At 47.1% G+C, this 18,649-nt stretch overlaps 1 protein-coding gene across 1 annotated transcript in view; it reads left to right on the top strand.

Annotated features, from left to right (window-relative positions):
• The window catches only part of AFAP1L2 (actin filament associated protein 1 like 2), a 588,328-nt gene that overhangs the window by 393,738 nt on the left and 175,941 nt on the right, over positions 1–18,649 (top strand). The gene's annotated exons all lie outside the window — the stretch shown is intronic.

The following is an 18,649-nucleotide window of genomic DNA, read 5'->3' as shown; positions in this document are numbered from 1 at the left end:
TGATAAGGAGGGAGAGGGAGACAGAGGGAGGGAAAGGGAGGGAGAAGGAGGAAGGGAAAGGGAGGGTGAGGGAGGGAGAGGGGGATGGGAGGGAGGGAAAGGGAGGAGAAGAGAGAGAGAGGGAGGGAAATGAGGGAGGGAGGGAAAGGGAGGGAGAGGGAGGGGGAAGGGAGGCAGACAGAGGGAGGGAAAGGGAAGGAGAGGGAGACCGAGGGAGGGAGAGCAAGAGGGAGGAAAAGGGAGGGAGGGAGAGGGAGGGAGAGGGAGGAAGGGAGGGGGAGGGAAGAAGGGAAAGGGAGGGAGGGAGGGAGAGCGAGGGAGGGAAAGGGAGGGTGAGGGATTGAGAGGGAGGGAGGGAAAGGGAGGCAGACAGAGGGAGGGAGACAGGGACAGAAAGGGAGGGAGAGGGAGAAGGAGGGAGGGAGAGTGAGTGAGAGAGGGGAGCAGAGTGAGGGAGGGAAAGGAAGGGGGAGGGAGGGAGGGAAAGGGAGACAGACAAAGGGAGGGAGAGGGAGAAGGAGGGAGGGAGGGAGGGGGAGGGAAGGGAGGAAGAGGGAGGGAGAGCAAGGGAGGGAGGTAAAGGGAGGGAGGGACGGAACGGGAGGGAGAGCAAGAACGAGGGAGGGAAAGGCAGGGAGAGGGAGGGAGAGCAAGGGTGGGAGGGAAAGGGATGGAGAGGGAGACCGAGGGGGGGAAGGGAGGGAGGGGGAGAGGGAGACAGGGAGGGAGTGAGTGGAAGGTACGGGGAGTGGGAGGTACGGGGAGTGGGAGGTACGGGGAGTGGGAGGTACGGGGAGTGGGAGGTACGGGGAGTGGGAGGTACGGCGAGTGGGAGGTACGGGGAGTGGGAGGTACAGGGAGTGGGAGGTACAGGGAGTGGGAGGTACAGGGAGAGGGAGACCTCAGAGTGAGGGAGACCTCAGAGTGAGGGAGACCTCAGAGTGAGGGAGACCTCAGAGTGAGGGAGCGGGAAGGAGAGAGAGGGAGACCTCAGAGAGAGGGAGAAGAAGGAGAGATAGGGAGACCCCAGAGAGAGGGAGAGGGAAGGAGAGAGAGGGAGACCTCGGAGAGAGGGAAGGAGAGAGAGGGAAGGAGAGAGAGGGAGACCTCGGAGTGAGGGAGAGGGAGACCTTGGAGTGAGGGAGAGGGAGACCTTGGAGTGAGGGAGAGGGAGACCTCAGAGTGAGGGGAGACCTCAGAGTGAGGGGAGACCTCAGAGTGAGGGGAGACCTCAGAGTGAGGGGAGACCTCAAAGTGAGGGAGAGGGAAGGAGAGAGAGGGAGACCGAGGGAAGGAGAGAGAGGGTAATAGAGTGAGGGAGAGGGAAACAGAGAGAGGGAGACAGTCAGAGTGAGTGAGACAGAGAAAGAGAGGGAGTGAGACAGTCGGAGTGAGTGAGACAGAGAAAGAGAGGGAGTGAGACAGTCTGAGTGAGTGAGACAGAGGGAGAGAAGGACCAAGGGAGTGAGAGGAAGTGAGAGAGAGTGAGAGTCCGAGTGGGTGAGACAGAGGGAGACAGAGAGGGAGGGGGAGGGAGAGTGGGAGAGGGAGAAAGAGAGGGAGAGAGACAGAGAGAGACAGAGAGAGACAGAGAGAGACAGAGAGAGAGAGAGAGAGAGAGAGAGAGAGAGAGAGAGAGAGAGAGAGAGAGAGAGAGAGAGAGAGAGAGAGAGAGAGAGAGAGAAATGTGTGTATGCCGGGTCTGGTGGCTCAGTGGACAAAGGCGTCCACTGCAGGGACCTGTGATCAATCTCATGGTCACAGGTTTTTTTTGTTGCTCTAGCCCCACCCCCTTCCCCACTGACCCTACCCCCACCGGTGCGGCCCTCGGCCACAAACCACACTGTAAATTTGGCCCCCGAGAGAAAGTTTGTGAGTACCCATGGTCTACACAGAGAGATGCTGGCATTTGGCAATGCACTTTTCTGCACTCCTGACACACACTTTATGTTTACTCTTTTGAGGGCAGCAGTGTGGAGCGAAGCACAGGCTCTTGAAGATGAGTTACTTCTAGTGCAGTAACGTTGGGTCTTGAGCAGACCCAGGTTGAGTGGTATGAGTGGTGCATGGGTGTGCTGTGGGTAGTCTTTGCCCCTGTATATGGAGGAATGCACATAGTGTACGTGCGAGAAGAATTGATCATAGACACGCATAAGCTAGGGCAACCAGTCTATATACAACAAAACAACTGCTTGAATGGTATGCATAATTTGAATAACATTCCTTATGTCATCACACATAGAACTGGACACTGAATGCTATAAAACTCTCGGATGTGATGAAAAGAAAGATAAAAGGTGCATTGCATAATTACATAACAAAGACTTTGCTACCCATTGTGAGACATAATTGGGATGTACACAGTGTCAGATGTTGATGGTCCTGGGCTGCCTCGTTAAGCATCATGGCAGTAACCCCTCCATCCACAACAAACTAGGATGGTGGATGCGGCCAAGTAGTACATCTATGTGGGGTGCTTCCAGGAACAGTGAATTAACCAGCTGATCGCATAAAGGCCTTTAGGCCTATGCTGCGGAAAGGTAGAGATGCTTGATGCTGGTAGTAGCAGAATATGACCCTTCTCAAACCTACTTGCAACCGGTACAAAAATGGCAGTGTTAGGACGTCGCCTAGTCCCCCTCTTCCTCTGGCATTTCCTGCGGTGATCAGTTGCCTGCTCCATCACAGAAGAGCACAGCTCGTGGACTGGGTACTAGAATGTCTTCTTTGCCTTTACTTTAGGATGCAAGCACCCTTATATAAAATGTCAGTAAATTGTGTTTCAATGTTGCTCTTTTTACCTTGTATCTTTTTCTATACAGTACAGTTTCTTTGAAGAAAACAAGAGTCAAACTTTTTTGGGCTGTTTTTGTAGACTAGCTTAAATATTTTACACGTGTTTTACTAGGCATTGTGTTTTCTCTTTGGATGTGGATTGTTTGCTAGCTGAACTAAAGAAAAGGAAATGTTTTATGTTTCCGACCACATTTCTTTGTTTGTTTACAGCAGAAGGCGCTTTGAGATTTAGCTTGACCCTGTGCTGCCCCTCTAGCAAAAAGGTGTGCCTCTCTTCTAGACCTCTATTTGACTAATACTTTCAACCACCATTTACGGCATTGTTTACCATTAATACATGTTCCAATCGTGATTCACAGTATTGTGATGAGGATTATGTCCTTGGACCTACTTTTCCGTTTGTCTACACTGAAAAATACCCTTAGGCCTCCAGTATTTGTGTAGGTGCATAACATATACATGTGCATTCAACCTGCTTACAGAGTCAAAGGGGTGTTATTGAATCCAAAATACGAATTTACGTAGTCTGCTTAGTCGTGTAGACTATTCAGGGCCTATTCACAGACTGCATTTTGTAGAATGTTTATTAGTACTTCAATAGTACTCTAACTTCAACGAACTGCTATTGACAAACCTACACGTGGAGGTCTCTTCTTCTCATCTTTTTCTGTGGAGAGATCTACCCATCGACTGAGGAGGTCTCTACTCACGTAAATAAATGTGGAGGACAGTGGGGAGTGGCTGGGAATTGGAGAATAATTGAGATTTTCCTAGTCTAGGTATCAAAAAGGCTAGATTTTATGAAAGACACGGGTGCAAGTATTATGCAGTTTTTTTCTTGCTTTTTATAAATACACCATCCAACGCATCCAAGCAAGAAGTAGATTTCCCAGAAAAAACAAACACTAGAACTACCAAATGACATCACTATGGGTACAGCCAATAGGACGTTAAGTAATCCAATAACTGTCTTGACTGAGAGCAACAAATCCTCGTTTCATGAAGTGAGCAAATCAGAGGTAAGGAAATAAAAGAACTGATTAAAAGGTTAGTAACATGGTGAACAAGTCTATAAAGCAGTCAATAAGGTGGAGAGGAGCAATAAGACCAATCAAGTAGAAAGATCTGTGAAGATGCTTTGTATCCTGAGAAGGTGAAACTAAAAAAGCCGGATTAGGTGGAAGCAATGCTGGAGGAAGGTGCTGGTACTGCAGGAAAGAAAACCAGGGTGGATAATTCTTGCCTCTGCCTTTATTAAAATCTAGCTTTTCTGACACTATGGCTCGGAAAATCAAAATTTTATTACAAGACCTGAAGCTCATATTATGCATGTACAAAGCATTGCAATAACCGAATCGGAGACATGTGCAATTGGTTTGTAATAAAAAGTTCTAAAAGTATTTACATGGGACCTATCTGCAGATTTAAGAATGTCATGTAGACTGGCACCTGCCCAGAAAGCCAGATAGGCCATAGCTCCTCGGGTGAATAGGCCCCAAAAGAATCAAGATTAATTCCAGCTAAGGACATGAGCCATTTGCTCCAATGGGCCAAGGTGGGAGACAATTCAGGTTTATGGGATTTTTTACAGGAAATGAGTAACTGATTAGAAGAGTGAGATCTCAAGTCTGCAGAGTGAGCAACATACATTTTTAAACACTTTCCAACATGCAACTTAGGTTGAGAAGGGAAAAAAGAATAATGAATCACAGATAAGTTGGTTTTGGTATGCTTGTGAACCTAAAAGGAAATTCCAAGAGGAGAATAATGGAAAGAGGACACATCTAAAGCTCTAACATCAGAAACACGTTTTAATAAAATCAAACTTAAAAGCATTGTTCACTTTGCAGAAAGTTGCTTAAGAAAAAGTGATGCATTGTTTGCCATGTCTGTGTCATCCAGCACATCTTCTGCATAGTTATCAGTGTCTCTTAAATTAGATATATGAATTGGGGAAGTAGGAGGCCCTGATTTAGAAATCTCTCGAGTGGGAAGACCAATTTTTCTAGAAATGCCTTTAGAAGACCCTGCTGTACATTTTCTGCCTTTGGCAAAATGGCCATTCTTTGGAGGAAGAAAACATTTTTGATATGGAGGCTTCTAAATTTTTTTAAACGTTCAGCATAGAGACTGCGACAGCCTACTGAACAGAATCATTGATGAAAGATTTTAAATGATCTTTAAACATTTGACTACCTTCCTCCTCGGACATATGGCTTTTAGTAACAAACTAACTGTTCTAACAATAATGGCAAAAATAACAGAGAATAAAGGGTTAAAAACCTGAAGGGAAGAAAGCTGTAAGAAATAAGGGGCGCGGCTATGCTAGGAAGGGGGGTGGAACTGAGGTATCAGAAAGCTGAGATGCGAGGGGTGGAGCAGATGAGCACAACACTGAGCGGGCTCAGCGCCGAGTGGCAATGCATCGGGAGACATCGGCCGAAACTGCTGAGGATGCAGCTGAAGGAGCAAAGGCAGTGGGAGCAACACGCAGTTCAGGAGCCTGAGGTGAAAATAGAATGGACAGAGGAGCGTCCTGTAATAGCAACCTAACGACCGCTGCAGAGACGCGAGAGTGCAGGAAGAGCCCAAGCCAGCACACGACACAGCATGCATAGGGGACACAAAATACATATTATAAAACAATTAAGGCCAGCAACAACCTGGAATATATAAACTATCAATACGTTTTATATAAGAGAATTGAAAATGTACTTCTCTTGACTTGTTAAAATCTAGTTTGCAGCGTAAACATTATCGGCGCCATCTTGTCCCTTTTCCAGGCCATACGTGTGCGTAAGCAGCAGCCATTTTGAGTACCATGGCCTCTCTGCCCATTGCCGATTGCCACGTCTCTCTGACCCCGCAAGCATCCCCGCGCACTGACAACCCCAGCACTCACATGCTCGGGCCATAAACCACCCCTTCAGTGCGGCCCTGCCTCGGAACCACATCCCGTACCAGGCCAACACCTCCCTCCATCCCTTTCATGACCACGGATCCTTTGATAACCCCCTTCCTCCATGCCCGATTGTCCGAACTGATCCAGGGCCATCACCTAGCCCTGCGGATGTAGTTTATTGCTCCTACTGTAAAACTCACCCCTCTTCAAAGGAGCTAAGATTAATCAATGCTTCCACCCCATGAGATTCGATCAATCGCACACATTCTGGGAACCGGCGCGATGTCCAGCTGCGCGATAGTCATCACCTACTGAGATTGGGGTGGGGACTTCTACTGTAGATATGTGTGGGAACGGGCTTGAAGCGGGGATTCCGAGGATGACTTTCCTTACATGAAAGTATTTGCAAGAGTGTGCTACATGTAATAAACTGCAATAAAAGCCATAAACCTGTGTATAAGAGGCCAGGCCTCGGAGATGCAGAGAGAGCACCTCGAGACGATACCCTGTTTGTCTGATCTGACGTGCTCTGTTCCGACGGAATTAAACTTTGTTTCCCGCTTCTCCAGTTTCCAGCGCCTGCCTCTTTATTTGTTAAATCCTCGAATGGTATGAGAGGCGATTAACGCCAAGCAGCGTCTAAAGATTATCTATTGAAACTGCTTTTTCCACAATTGGCGTCCCAAGCGTGGGGCCCATCAGCGACACGTGGATCCAGTGGGAGAGGTCCTGACGACAGAGTGAACGACTGCAACTATCGGGAAGAGCTCTTGTCCGATAGACCCTCGTCTGGCAGCCGATCATCCGAATTTCACCGGTTCCAAGCAGACCTCTCTCAAGTGATCTACGGTCCTGACTGGGAACCCTCAGGAGTGCCACGGCAACAACGGAGAATAGAGGACGATCGGGCGCTGGAAGTGGAAGACGGGGAAACTGTCCATACGGTCCGGGTAAGGTCGTGTAACACGACGAATTGCGAAATGATTGTTTGAAAATACTATTATTACTCATTGATTGCATCGCTTAACCTCGGTTAACGATATTGATTGCTTTTTGAGACATTCTCTGCCTGCAAACGGTGAAGACTAGAAATATTCTCTCTCCCTTTGAAGGTAGTGAAGGATAGGTAGCGCTGACTTTTTGTCCATATCGGTAAGGGCTGATAATACGCCGCGCCTGTCTTCTCCCCACTGATTGATTGACTGTGGAGAAGCGTGGCTCAGTGGTTAGAGGCGGCAGACCCAGAAGCTGAGATCGGCCGTGGACCAGGGTTCGATTCCCCGCCTCGGCGGGGCTCGGGCTCAAAATTCCACAGAGTCGACAATTCTCGCTCTGGTGCCTACTCGACTCACGGGGTCACACTCTCCGACTCTGGGCAATAGCTTGCTTAATCTCCACTACGGCCCCTCGCGGCGGGATGCCTGGCTTTCACCTTGTGGATACCCGGCCGGGGTATCTCACAGGGGAATACCAGGACGGGTTCCCTAAGCAAGCGCCTTGAGGCCCCTGGGTTAAAGTGCGCTATATAAATCGAAACACATTTACACACACACACACACACATTCACATGTTTGGATTTTGGTTCTCTTGAGATATTCCCTATTTGCAAATAACTTAGAATAGAGATATTCTGTCTAGTCTTTGCAAGTAGCGAAGGATAGGTAGTGCGGACCTTTGTCCACTATTGTTTGAAATCTTTTTGACCGCTATACGTCATGCCTATCTTCTCCCCACTGATTGGTAGTTGGTTTAGCCCGGACAGTTTATTAGAGGTGGATCATCCAGCTCCACTGGAAGGCACCCCTAATAAGGACATGTTCACGAAATATGGACTAGTCGCCATAGCCTATAGTAAACTATGGCATAAAAATACCAAGAAATATCGAGAAAGTCAGTGGCCACAGATAGGATCTTTTGAGATAAATAAAATAGAAGCTCTAGAAATAGCCCTTCGTAAACATAAAACCACGCCAACCATGCTTGATAGTCTCGGCATGTGGCGCAAAGAAGCAACAGAATGTAAAAAGAGAGATGAAGCAAAAACAGACAAAGCGCTACGGAAGGCAGATCACCTAGCTGGTAGAAAACTAGAAGAAGAAGAGATGAAAGAGAGAGAGTTAAGAAAGAACGAGAGTCCGAAACATCGGACCAATGTCCTGTTAGAACACCCTCCACACTCTACCCCGAGATATTCTCAAAGCAAAAAGCTAACGATGATTTGTTCTTAGGTCCCCCAATCATCTATATGCCCCCTCCATATGCTCCCTCCCATCCTTTAGTACCGCATCCACAACCCCCAAACCCAAATGAATGTAGTGCCAGGGCCTCGGTCTCTACGGCCTCCGCGCCGGCTGAGCCTCTCGTACTAAGCATAGCACCAGCAGAAACGCTAGACGAACCCGAAACTAAAAGAAAAGATTCCACAAGAATGAACCGCTTAAGCAAAGGTGAACGAGCGGGAATTGATAAAGTAGTAAACTCTAGTTGAACGGAAAGAAAGCGAAGAGTATGTATCAGATATGTATAATTCATATGCCGATAGCCATAGACGACACTTTGTTGTACGATTTTGCTATCACAGCCTCACTGCCTATGAGGAGAGATACCAGAATAAAAGCCCCGAACGCCTCGCAGCCTTGTATAGGAAAGTTGACATTGGAGATGAAAGCGAGTGTGATGTGACGGACCTCTTCTCGCATACGCTTGAAGTTTTCCGCCACCTCACCGAACAAAGGCAGGTAGCTAAAACTATGACTCCTGTAACGACTGAACCCCAAACAGAGAAAATTGGCACAATGATGCCTATAAAGGAGGCCGCTCCCTACTGGGTCCCCCCATGAGGTCAGGGAACACACAACGACATTAATCATAAAGATGCAAAGGGAAGGGTAGTGTATAACTGGGTCTACCAACCATGGGATCAACAAGACATCCTGACCTTCCGAAAATCCTTGCCAGATTTACGGAAGAACCCCACTGCCTTTTACACAGAACTAGGTACAGCCTTAGGATCGACAATTATGACCCTAGCAGACATCGACTTGTTTTTCGGGCTATGTCTGCCAGCTGATGTGTGGAAGCAAATCTGGAAAGTCGACCACCTTGAACTGTTCGGACATACCTGGATACAACTCGATGGCATAGATAAACAGCGAGACCCGGGACAGAAACCCTTAAAAGCCATTTTAGAACTCCCAGACAAAATTGTCCAGAAATTGAAGACCCTGATCCCAGGAAAGAAGGTGGACTGGTCGATAGTAACGGCTTGCCGCCAGAAACCTCAGGAAGATGTCTCAGAGTACTTCTCCCGGTTCGAGACGGTGTTCTCCGATTATAGTGGCCAGGACATGACCACTGCAACCGGACATCATCTGTTCGTCCAAAATTACGTTAAAGGTCTGCTGCAGGAAGTCTCACAGAAACTGCAGACCAGTGAGAGTAGTTGGGCGGCCTCCAAACCCGCGGCTATCCTTCAGATGGCCCAGTACTACGAACATCAAAAGAACGAGAATGATAGGGCATCGGAGAAAAAGAAGAAAGACATCAAAGAAAGGGTCATGATTGCACAGTTACAAGGGGTGACTATAGGAAAGGAACCCTACAAGGGAAATTATCAATCAAATGCCCCTAGAAACCCACCTCCTAGAGACCGCACGTCCGCCCCCTATACTGGACGGAAGGATTTAGATGAGAACCACTGTGCGTTCTGTTAAGGATTCGGACACTGGAAGTCTCAATGCCCAGTCCTTCTAGAGATGAATAAAAATAAGGAGGCAAGGGATTCTGCAAATGGACCGAGGAATAGGGGACAAGGACGAGGGTACACAAATGACACAAACAACGACAGGCCCGGTAGACCGAACACATTCGATCGTCCCCGACAGAACCAGTGCCAACAGACTGACTACGATGACGCTCACGACTTTGCATATTACTGCCAAGGGCAAGGAAGGGATCCAGTCGAGCTCTATGTTGACCAGCAAGGCCCTTACGTCACCACTAAGGTCCTAGGCACAACGTCTCCATTTCTGGTAGGCACCGGAGCAACACGTAGTGCGTTATCTAAACGACTGATTCCAAGGGCACCCTTGTCTGGCTCACACGCAACATCAATAGGTTTGGATGGAACGCCCTCCACTAATCCCTTATCCACACCGTTCTCTTTTGACTTAGAAAATAACACCACTGACACAACATTTCTGCTCTCCTCCACACCCCCGATGCCATTATGGGTCTTGACTTGTTGAAACCTTTCTCAGCCACCATTAGATGCTCACCGGACGGAGTTCGAGTCATTCTGTATGACAACCCGAATCTGCTCCGACCTTGTCCCACACGGCACATGTTCTCTATGACCAACGCTGACATATCCCTGCTTGACACATTAGCCCCGTACTTATGGGCAAAAACCGATTCGGACGTAGGACGCATGATGATTGACACTGTGCATGTGACTGTACAACAGGACCTACGCTCCCAAAACTCCCACAGTATCGGATATCACCCGAAGGTGAGAAGGCATTGGTAAAGATCATCCAGTCCCTAGTGGATGCAGGAGTGGCAGAGGAAGTAGTCAGTAATGTTTGCAACAGCCCTATCCTACCCATTGTAAAGAAGCAAGGTGATGGAGATGAGAAAGCGTACCGCTTCATCATCGACCTACGAGAGGTTAACAAAGTAGTCGTGCCTCAGTACCCCGTAGTCTCTGACATCACCACCATTCTGACCCTGATTCCGTCCACCGCCACCACCTTCACTGTAATTGATCTCAAGAATGCTTTCTTTTCTATCCCCATCCACCCAGACAACCGCTACCTCTTCGGCTTCACCCTAAAATCCCGCTCGTACAGATTCTGTAGAGCACCCCAAGGCAACACTGAAAGTCCCAGCATCTACAGTCAGGCCCTCAAAAGACAGCTAGACGCAGTTCAGCTACCGGATGGAGTGGTGTTGATACAGTACGTAGATGATATCCTCCTAGCAGCCGACACCACTCCACTTGCAGTCACAGCTACCATCCAACTCCTACACTTCCTCGCAGAGAATGGTCACAAGGTCTCCAGAAAGAAATTGCAATTCTGCCGACCCCAAGTGACATACCTAGGCCACCTCTTGTCCAAAGACGGGAGGAAGCTTACACCTGACAGAATTCAGACCATTTTGGAAACCCCCCTCCCTAAGAACCAGAAGCAAGTCCGCTCTCTAGTGGGCCTTACCTTATTCTGTCGGCAATGGTTGCCAAACTTCAGCCTTATCGTTAAACCCTTACTTTCCCTTCTGGCCAAAGATGTCCCCGTCCTACTCCCTTGGACCCCCGAATGCCAATCTTCCTTCAAGGAACTACGAGATGCCCTTTGTTCAGCACCAGTTCTAGGAACCCCAGACTACTCCAAGCCCTTCTCCCTCTACACTCACGAAAGGGAGGGATGCGCTTTATCTGTTCTAACTCAATCCATCGGTCCGAAACAACGCCCTTGTTCTTACTTCTCTGCCACCCTTGATCCCGTAGCCAGAGCTTTGCCTGCCTGCCTTCGAGCTGTAGCCGCTGCTGCTGTCTCTATCCGACAGAGTGAAGGAATCGTGCTTTCGAACCCCCTCACAGTGTTAGTACCCCACTCGGTTGACACCCTCCTGAACCAGACTAAGACCCAGCATCTGACTAGCGCACGACTGACTGGGTACGAGTTGACTCTACTGGCTCCCCACATAACATTGAAAAGATGCACCACCTTGAACCCAGCCACCTTGTTACCCCTACCTGAGAACGATCCCAATGCGACTCCTATACATGACTGTGTGACCCTCACGGACGAACAGACTAGGAGTAGAGTTGACCTCCGAGACACTGCCTTCCCAGAACCAGACGGAGAGCTATGGGTAGATGGCTCATGCATCAAACTCCCCGACGGCACCACCTCAGCTGCCTATGCAGTCACCACAGCCCGAACCGTAGTTGAGACAGCTCTCATTACACAGCGATCCGCACAGGCGGCAGAACTGATAGCCCTCACACGAGCATGTATCTTAGCTGCAGGAACGACAGCCAACATATACACTGACAGCCAGTATGCCTTCGGGGTGGTTCATCATTTTGGGCTCTTATGGAAGGAAAGAGGATTCTTGACCTTACATGGCACACCGATCTTACACGGAGATCTAGTCTCCGCCCTGACTGAAGCAGTCCTCCTCCCCAAACAATTAGCTGTGATTAAGTGCCAGGCACACAAAAAGGTGACAGACATTGTGGGACAGGGGAACGCACTGGCTGACATCACTGCTCGAACCACGGCCGAGAATAGGACGACATCACGCATGCATGTGACCAGGTCACAAGCAGAAAAATGGAAGGATGCTAGGGAGACTATTAGGGGCATTCAAACGACCAGCACACCACACGAATTGACTGAATGGGCACGGGTGGGACTAAAAGACGATGAAGGCTGCTGGCGGATGAAAGACGCAAACAAATAGTTGTTACCCAATTCCTATCTGATCCCCATACTGACCATGACACACTCCCCGGCACACATAGGATCTGCTCCTGTGACTGAACTTGTATCCAGAATTTGGCACAACGACAAAATAGCAGACGCAGCCAAACACTTGGTTCAGCAATGCCTGATATGTCTGCAACACAACCCAGGGAAAGGGACTGTAGTACCTCTGGGAGGATTTGGGGTCCCTGACCATCCCTCCAAATGGACTACATTCAGCTAGAAAGATGCCACAGTCTGAAATACGTACTCGTCATTGTGTGTGCGTTCAGCAAATGGGTGGAAGCCTATTCCACGCGAGACAATACCGCCATCACTACTGCAAAGGTGTCATTGAAAGAATTCTTCCCACGCTATGGCCTTTGTCGAATATTGTGGAGTGACAACGGCCCCCACTTCGTAGCCGAAGTTATCCAACTTATCTTGAAAGGGTTGCGTGTAAAACAAAAATTTCACGCAGCCTTCCACCCCCAATCTGCAGGCCTAGTTGAACGACATAATGCCACCCTGAAACTCAAGCTAGCAAAGATAGTCGCCACCACAGGACTGAAATGGCCAGACGCCCTCCCACTGGCATTGCTATCAATGTGCTCCACTCCTACCAAACACCACCTGACTCCCTATGAGGTTGTCTTTGGCCGACCCATGAATATCTGGGCCGCACCAAAGCCAACATCCATCGATGATGTGCCGGACATCCTAATGTCTGACTATCTACATAATTTGACAAAAACACTAACTGTTATCCACCAACAGGTGCAGCAAGCCATACCAGACGCATCTAGGGGCCGCGGACATGACATCCAGCCCGGAGATTTCGTCTTGATTTGAAATTTCCAAAGGACGAAGAGTCTGGAACCCAGGTGGACGGGCCCCTGGCAAGTCCTGATCACCACCCGAACTGCACTCCGAGTGGAAGGGAAACGGAATTGGCTGCATGCACATCACTGCAAGAAGATATCACCGACCCTGACAACAAAAGAACATGTGGACACCCAAGAAGAGCTCCTGAACAAAGACAGACCATCCCTGAGTTGCTACCCTGACACAGAGACACTTGAATTGACAAAATTTCCAGATCCCACTGTGCCTTCCAGAGAAGGGTACAACTTACGTCGAAAGGAGAGCGCTTCGGCCAAGCAAACCACTGACTAAGTCAGAAATCTCAGAGCGGTAGCCTAACACTACCAAGGTTATCAGGAGAGAAGCTAGACGAAGTTTGTGGTCTTGCCCGTCACCGAGCCTCTTGAAGATGATGGAAGCTCCCAACATGAAGATGATGGTAGCGCCCAACATGAAGGTGATGGAAGCAACCGGACGTCCAAAGTCCCATTACAAAGACCCAAAGACTGACAAACTGCATAGCTCAAAGACAATTGCCTTTTTCATCGCTCTTCTCTTTTGCCTCCTCCTCATGGCCACCTTCTGGATCGTAGAAGAAAGTGCACCTGCCCATGAGACTTTGATACCCACTGTGCGAACACCACCAAGAGAGAACGCTATCTTATTTCATTTTCACCCCAGCTCCGAGAAAGACGCAAGGAATTTTGGAACAATTCATTCGTGCAGTTGCCGTGCCAACATAACCTTGCTACCAATGCCACGAACTGCTGGATCTGTCGGCTGCTACCACATGCAACTGAACATTCTATCCCTTTCATTCCCTCACCTTTTTCCGTTCATGGGTCCTGCCTTGCTTGGCTGATACTCTTGCAAGAGAGTTACAAGGACAATGCAACGTCTGGAAAAATCATTTCACACTTCTACAATGAGTTCTGGTTGAACAAGACTGGAAAAACTTCTGCTTCCTTTTGCCCTTTGACATCCAACACCACCTTTCAACTGAACATCGCTGCAAAGGACCGAATTGAAATGCAGGTGTTCAACAATCCAGCCAGACCCACCTTCTCTTATCTCCGGAAGCGAACTGCCGCCACATTGACTGTGGCCCTATCCGTGGTGAACGTTTCAGGCCTTGTCTGCATTGAAGGTCATCGAACAAAACCAGTGGGTCACAGCTCCTGCCACATCACAAGTGTCTTCCACACGACTGATCCACCCTCTTTTGTTGCCTCCCCAAATATGTACTTCGTCTGTGGAACCAAAGCCTACACCTGGCTCCCAAAGGGCTGGGAAGGCACCTGCTACATCGCTTTTTTCCTTCCTCCGACATATGTGGCACCAGCAAATCATCACCGACAAAAGCGAGCAAAGGACATTGAACAAGCAGACTCCACTGGAGCGCAGTTCCTAGACGCAGTAAAGGGACTCATTCCATTTTGGGGCCCGATCGCAAACAGCCGTGCCTTCCGACATTTGACCCAGGCAGTTGAAACGACTATGAACATCACAGCTGGCATCCTCACGAACAACACAGCCGAGCTTCAGGCGGTCCGCCTGGTGGCTCTTCAGAACCGCCTTGTCCTAGATGTGGTTCTAGCATATCGTGGAGGAGCATGCCGCATCATTGGATCTAGCTGCTGCACCTACGTGCCGGACAATTCGCCCTCAGTCTACAAGGCCATTGAACATCTCCACAGACTCTCCTCAGAGGTTCACCAAGAACAAGAAGGATGGTCGTTTGGGAGCTGGTTTTGGAGTACTGTAAAAGACTGGGGGTGGAGGTTGTTTATGATGATATTGATGCCAATTATAATATGTGGATTCTGCCTGGGTGTTTAATGCTTGCCGCCTCTGTGCTCACTTTTCGCGAACTGTATCTGCCCTAAGACTCTGGACTTTGAAGCTGAACAAATGAAAGCTTTATACAAAGTGGAAATCCGTAACATAATGGGGATAGATGAAGACTGACAAGCTGGCTAGATATGTTGAAAAGGGAGGACTGTTAAAATCTAGTTTGCAGCGTAAACGTTATCAGCGCCATCTTGTCCCTTTTCCAGGCCCATACGTGTGCGTAAGCAGCAGCCATTTTGAGTACCGTGGCCTCTCTGCCCATTGCCGATTGCCAGCGCATCTCTCTGACCCCGCAAGCATCCCCCGCGCACTGACAACCCCCGCACTCACATGCTTGGGCCATAAACCACCCCTTCAGCGCGGCCCTGCCTCGGAACCACATCCCGTATCAGGCCAACACCTCCCTCCATGCCTTTCATGACCACGGATCCTTTGATAACCCCCTTCCTCCTTGCCCGATTGTCCGAACTGATCCCAGGCCTAGCTCTGCGGATGTAGTTTATTGCTCCTACTGTAAAACTCACCCCTCTTCAAAGGAGCTAAGATTAATCAATGCTTCCACCCCATGAGATCCGATCAATCGCACACATTCCGGGAACCGGCGGAATGTCCAGCTGCGTGATAGTCATCACCTACTGAGATTGGGGTGGGGACTTCTACTGTAGATATGTGTGGGAACGGGCTTTCCGAGGATGACTTTCCTTACAGGAAAGTATTTGCAAGAGTGTGCTACATGTAATAAACTGCAATTAAAGCCATATACCTGTGTATAAGAGGCCAGGCCTCGGAGATGCAGAGAGAGCACCTCGAGACGATAGCCTGTTTGTCTGATCTGACGTGCTCTGTTCCGACGGAATTAAACTTTGTTTCCCGCTTCTCCAGTTTCCAGCGCCTGCCTCTTTATTTGTCAAATCCTCGAATGGTATGAGAGGCGATTAACGCCAAGCAGCGTCTAAAGATTATCTATTGAAACTGCTTTTTCCACAGACTGCGAGCAGCAAGAAAAGCGGATTTGTTGCTCTCCTCTCAGCCAAGGCAGGTATTGGATTACTCGACGTCCTATTGGCTGTTCCTATTGTGATGTCATTTGGTAGTTCTAGTGTTTGTGTTTTCTGGGTAAAGTAGTTCTTGATTGGGTGCTGTATTTAAATAAAGCAAGAAAAAACTGCATAATATGAGCCTTCGTTCCTGTAAAAAAATTACTACTAAAGGGGAGGAGTTGAGGAGAATGGCAAGGAGGGGTTTAGGTAGTGTTAGGAAGAGTCCTGTAGTAGAAAAGAAAAATATGAATACAATATACATGGAATTTGTTTTATTTAAACTTTAAATAATTTTATTTCAATTACATTTATTAAACAATATTGCATTTTTAATTTAACAGTGTCACTTATGCTGTAACATTTTTTTATATCTACATTTAAAATAAATATATGAAATTAATTTAAATTATGAGTTAATACAAATATTTTTTCTAATTTTTGTAAAATGTTAAATACATTTATAATTTTGCCTATTCTTTTATCATAAGGAGCTTGCCTCCCCAAGTGCGCAGAATGTCTAATATAGTCATAACATCCCTATTAGTAGTAACTTTGAAATTGTATTTGATGTTTTTACTGGCTCCATCACATATTTCAGCAGGTGGGGATTTGTAAAACTACATTTTTTTGTAACTTTACACTCTTAAATTGTGAATACTCAAAAGTGTAAGAGTACTCAAAAGTGTAAGAGTAAATGTACTTGTTCTAGATCTACACATAAAGATTTACCTTTGTGATTAGGCCGCTCAGTTCCTATGTTTATAGATTCCAAGAATTTATGTCCATGACAATCTTCGAGGTGTGCCAAAGGGGTAAGCAGGAAACTTTCATTTGGAACCTGCAAACACCCACTTGGTCTTAACTTTGTAGCTATTCACAAATATGTATCACTACATTTCAGGACATCCAAGTCATTCCTGGATCACCCAGATCTAAGGACTGTTTAAAGTTTGAGAAAGTGCTTACTCCAGGCTTATCAGGGGATGTGTTCAAATGAGAGAACAGTTTGAGAGGCATAAAGTATTAGGAATTGAGAAAAAATAAACTGCAAAGGAAAATCAAAACACTTTCTCAGTTCCTAAGTCTGTTCATTCATACTCGCTGTGAGGTGCAAAACATGCACACTTAATTGATAAGAAAAGAGGAACCAGTCAGCTATTCTGGATACTATTTACTACTATATGATAACTTTGATATGCATAGATTAACAAAAAGAATTTGTGAATCTGCTACAATGGTGTAAATGACAACAAGCACATGCACAATTTACAGCTATGTAGGATTTAGGCCTTTTGCTCAACAGTTCTCTCATCTCTGTGCTTAAGGTCACTAGATACGTTCCACTCTGGTGTACTGATTTGGTGAGCAAGTTTCCATAGCAGCGCCTTGAGACCCTCGCGGGTGAGTAGCGCGCTCTATAAATGGACTGATTGATTGATTAAAAAAAATACCTTCTCTTTATTCTTTTTATTGTATGATAGACTCAATAATGATCCCACTAGGAATATTGGAAATACTCAATATCTGCAAAAATCCTGAATGTATCTTGACATGTCCTGCATTATGAGAGCGTGAAACCAATTTCACTCAAACAATATATAGCTATGCTCTAGGGATTTTCAAATCGATCCTTTGAAGGGACCCTGTGTTTAATTATTTAGGCCAGCTTTTGCTACTGATTTGTTTGGCAAAACCTCATCTTGGCATCAACAGATTATAAAACCTTGAATTGGAGCGTCTCTTTGTAGGAAGTTGCGAGTTAAAAATGTATGAGAATTAGCTCATGCCTACAATGCTTTGAAGTCTTTTTGAAGGATCTTGCATCTTCATGCTACAGTTGTTTACCACTTGATGCAATTTGTAATTCAGCGTTACTGAGAAAACGCTCTGTGATCTCACGCAGCAGATATCTTTGCATAATACAGAGCATTACTGCAATCCGGAGCAGAGCAGTCTGAACATTTGCTCAAGCGATATTTGTTTTTGTAGGACTTGAGCTCAATGATAAGGATTTCTTTAAAACTTCGAGACAACTTCATTTTTGGATTTTGATAACTTTGTCGGTATTGTCGACTCCAAGGCCTCGATTACTAGTGACCCATAAATTCACATGGGCCCAGTAACAAGTATTTTAGCTGCTGGAGCACAGTTGATGAACAAGATCCCTCAATCCATATCTGGAGTCTCTTCAATGAGCATAGAACATTTAGGTTGTAATTGCTTCCAAAAGTACAAAAACAAACAAATGAATGCATAAAATTACTTGTATACAGTACCTTTGTACACAAAATCTCCAAGTCGAATCTCGCTTTGGGAAGGTTAGCGGACTGGGGCAGAGGGTGTAGAGTATGACGCACTAGACATGGCACGGGGACACACAAATTCGGAACGATTTCTTGACTAATGGCAGGGGAGGGGGGATGTTGAGTGTTTGTTGGGTTCTTAAATCACTATAGCTATAAAATTGAGATGTGCGTAAATCAGTTTGATTACTTGTTGAAGCAATTGCATAAATCGGACAATTTCAACGCTGCCGTGCCTCCGGGATGTCGGCTTGATAGCTGTGTTCTAGACGTTGATATTATACGGAAATTGCTGCCAGCCTCCAGGTTGTAGGCGAATGGCTGTGGACATAAGCTATGTATTAATAAACTTTATTAAAAAAAAGTCAAATCTCGCTTGGAGGTATGAATGTACAGTAATGTTGTTTTCTGAAGAAGCGG

Source organism: Lissotriton vulgaris, chromosome 5, assembly GCF_964263255.1.
Source record: "Lissotriton vulgaris chromosome 5, aLisVul1.2, whole genome shotgun sequence".
Taxonomy (NCBI): domain Eukaryota; kingdom Metazoa; phylum Chordata; class Amphibia; order Caudata; family Salamandridae; genus Lissotriton; species Lissotriton vulgaris.
Note: the sequence above shows the minus strand (reverse complement) of the source record. Positions and strands in the feature narration are given on the sequence as shown.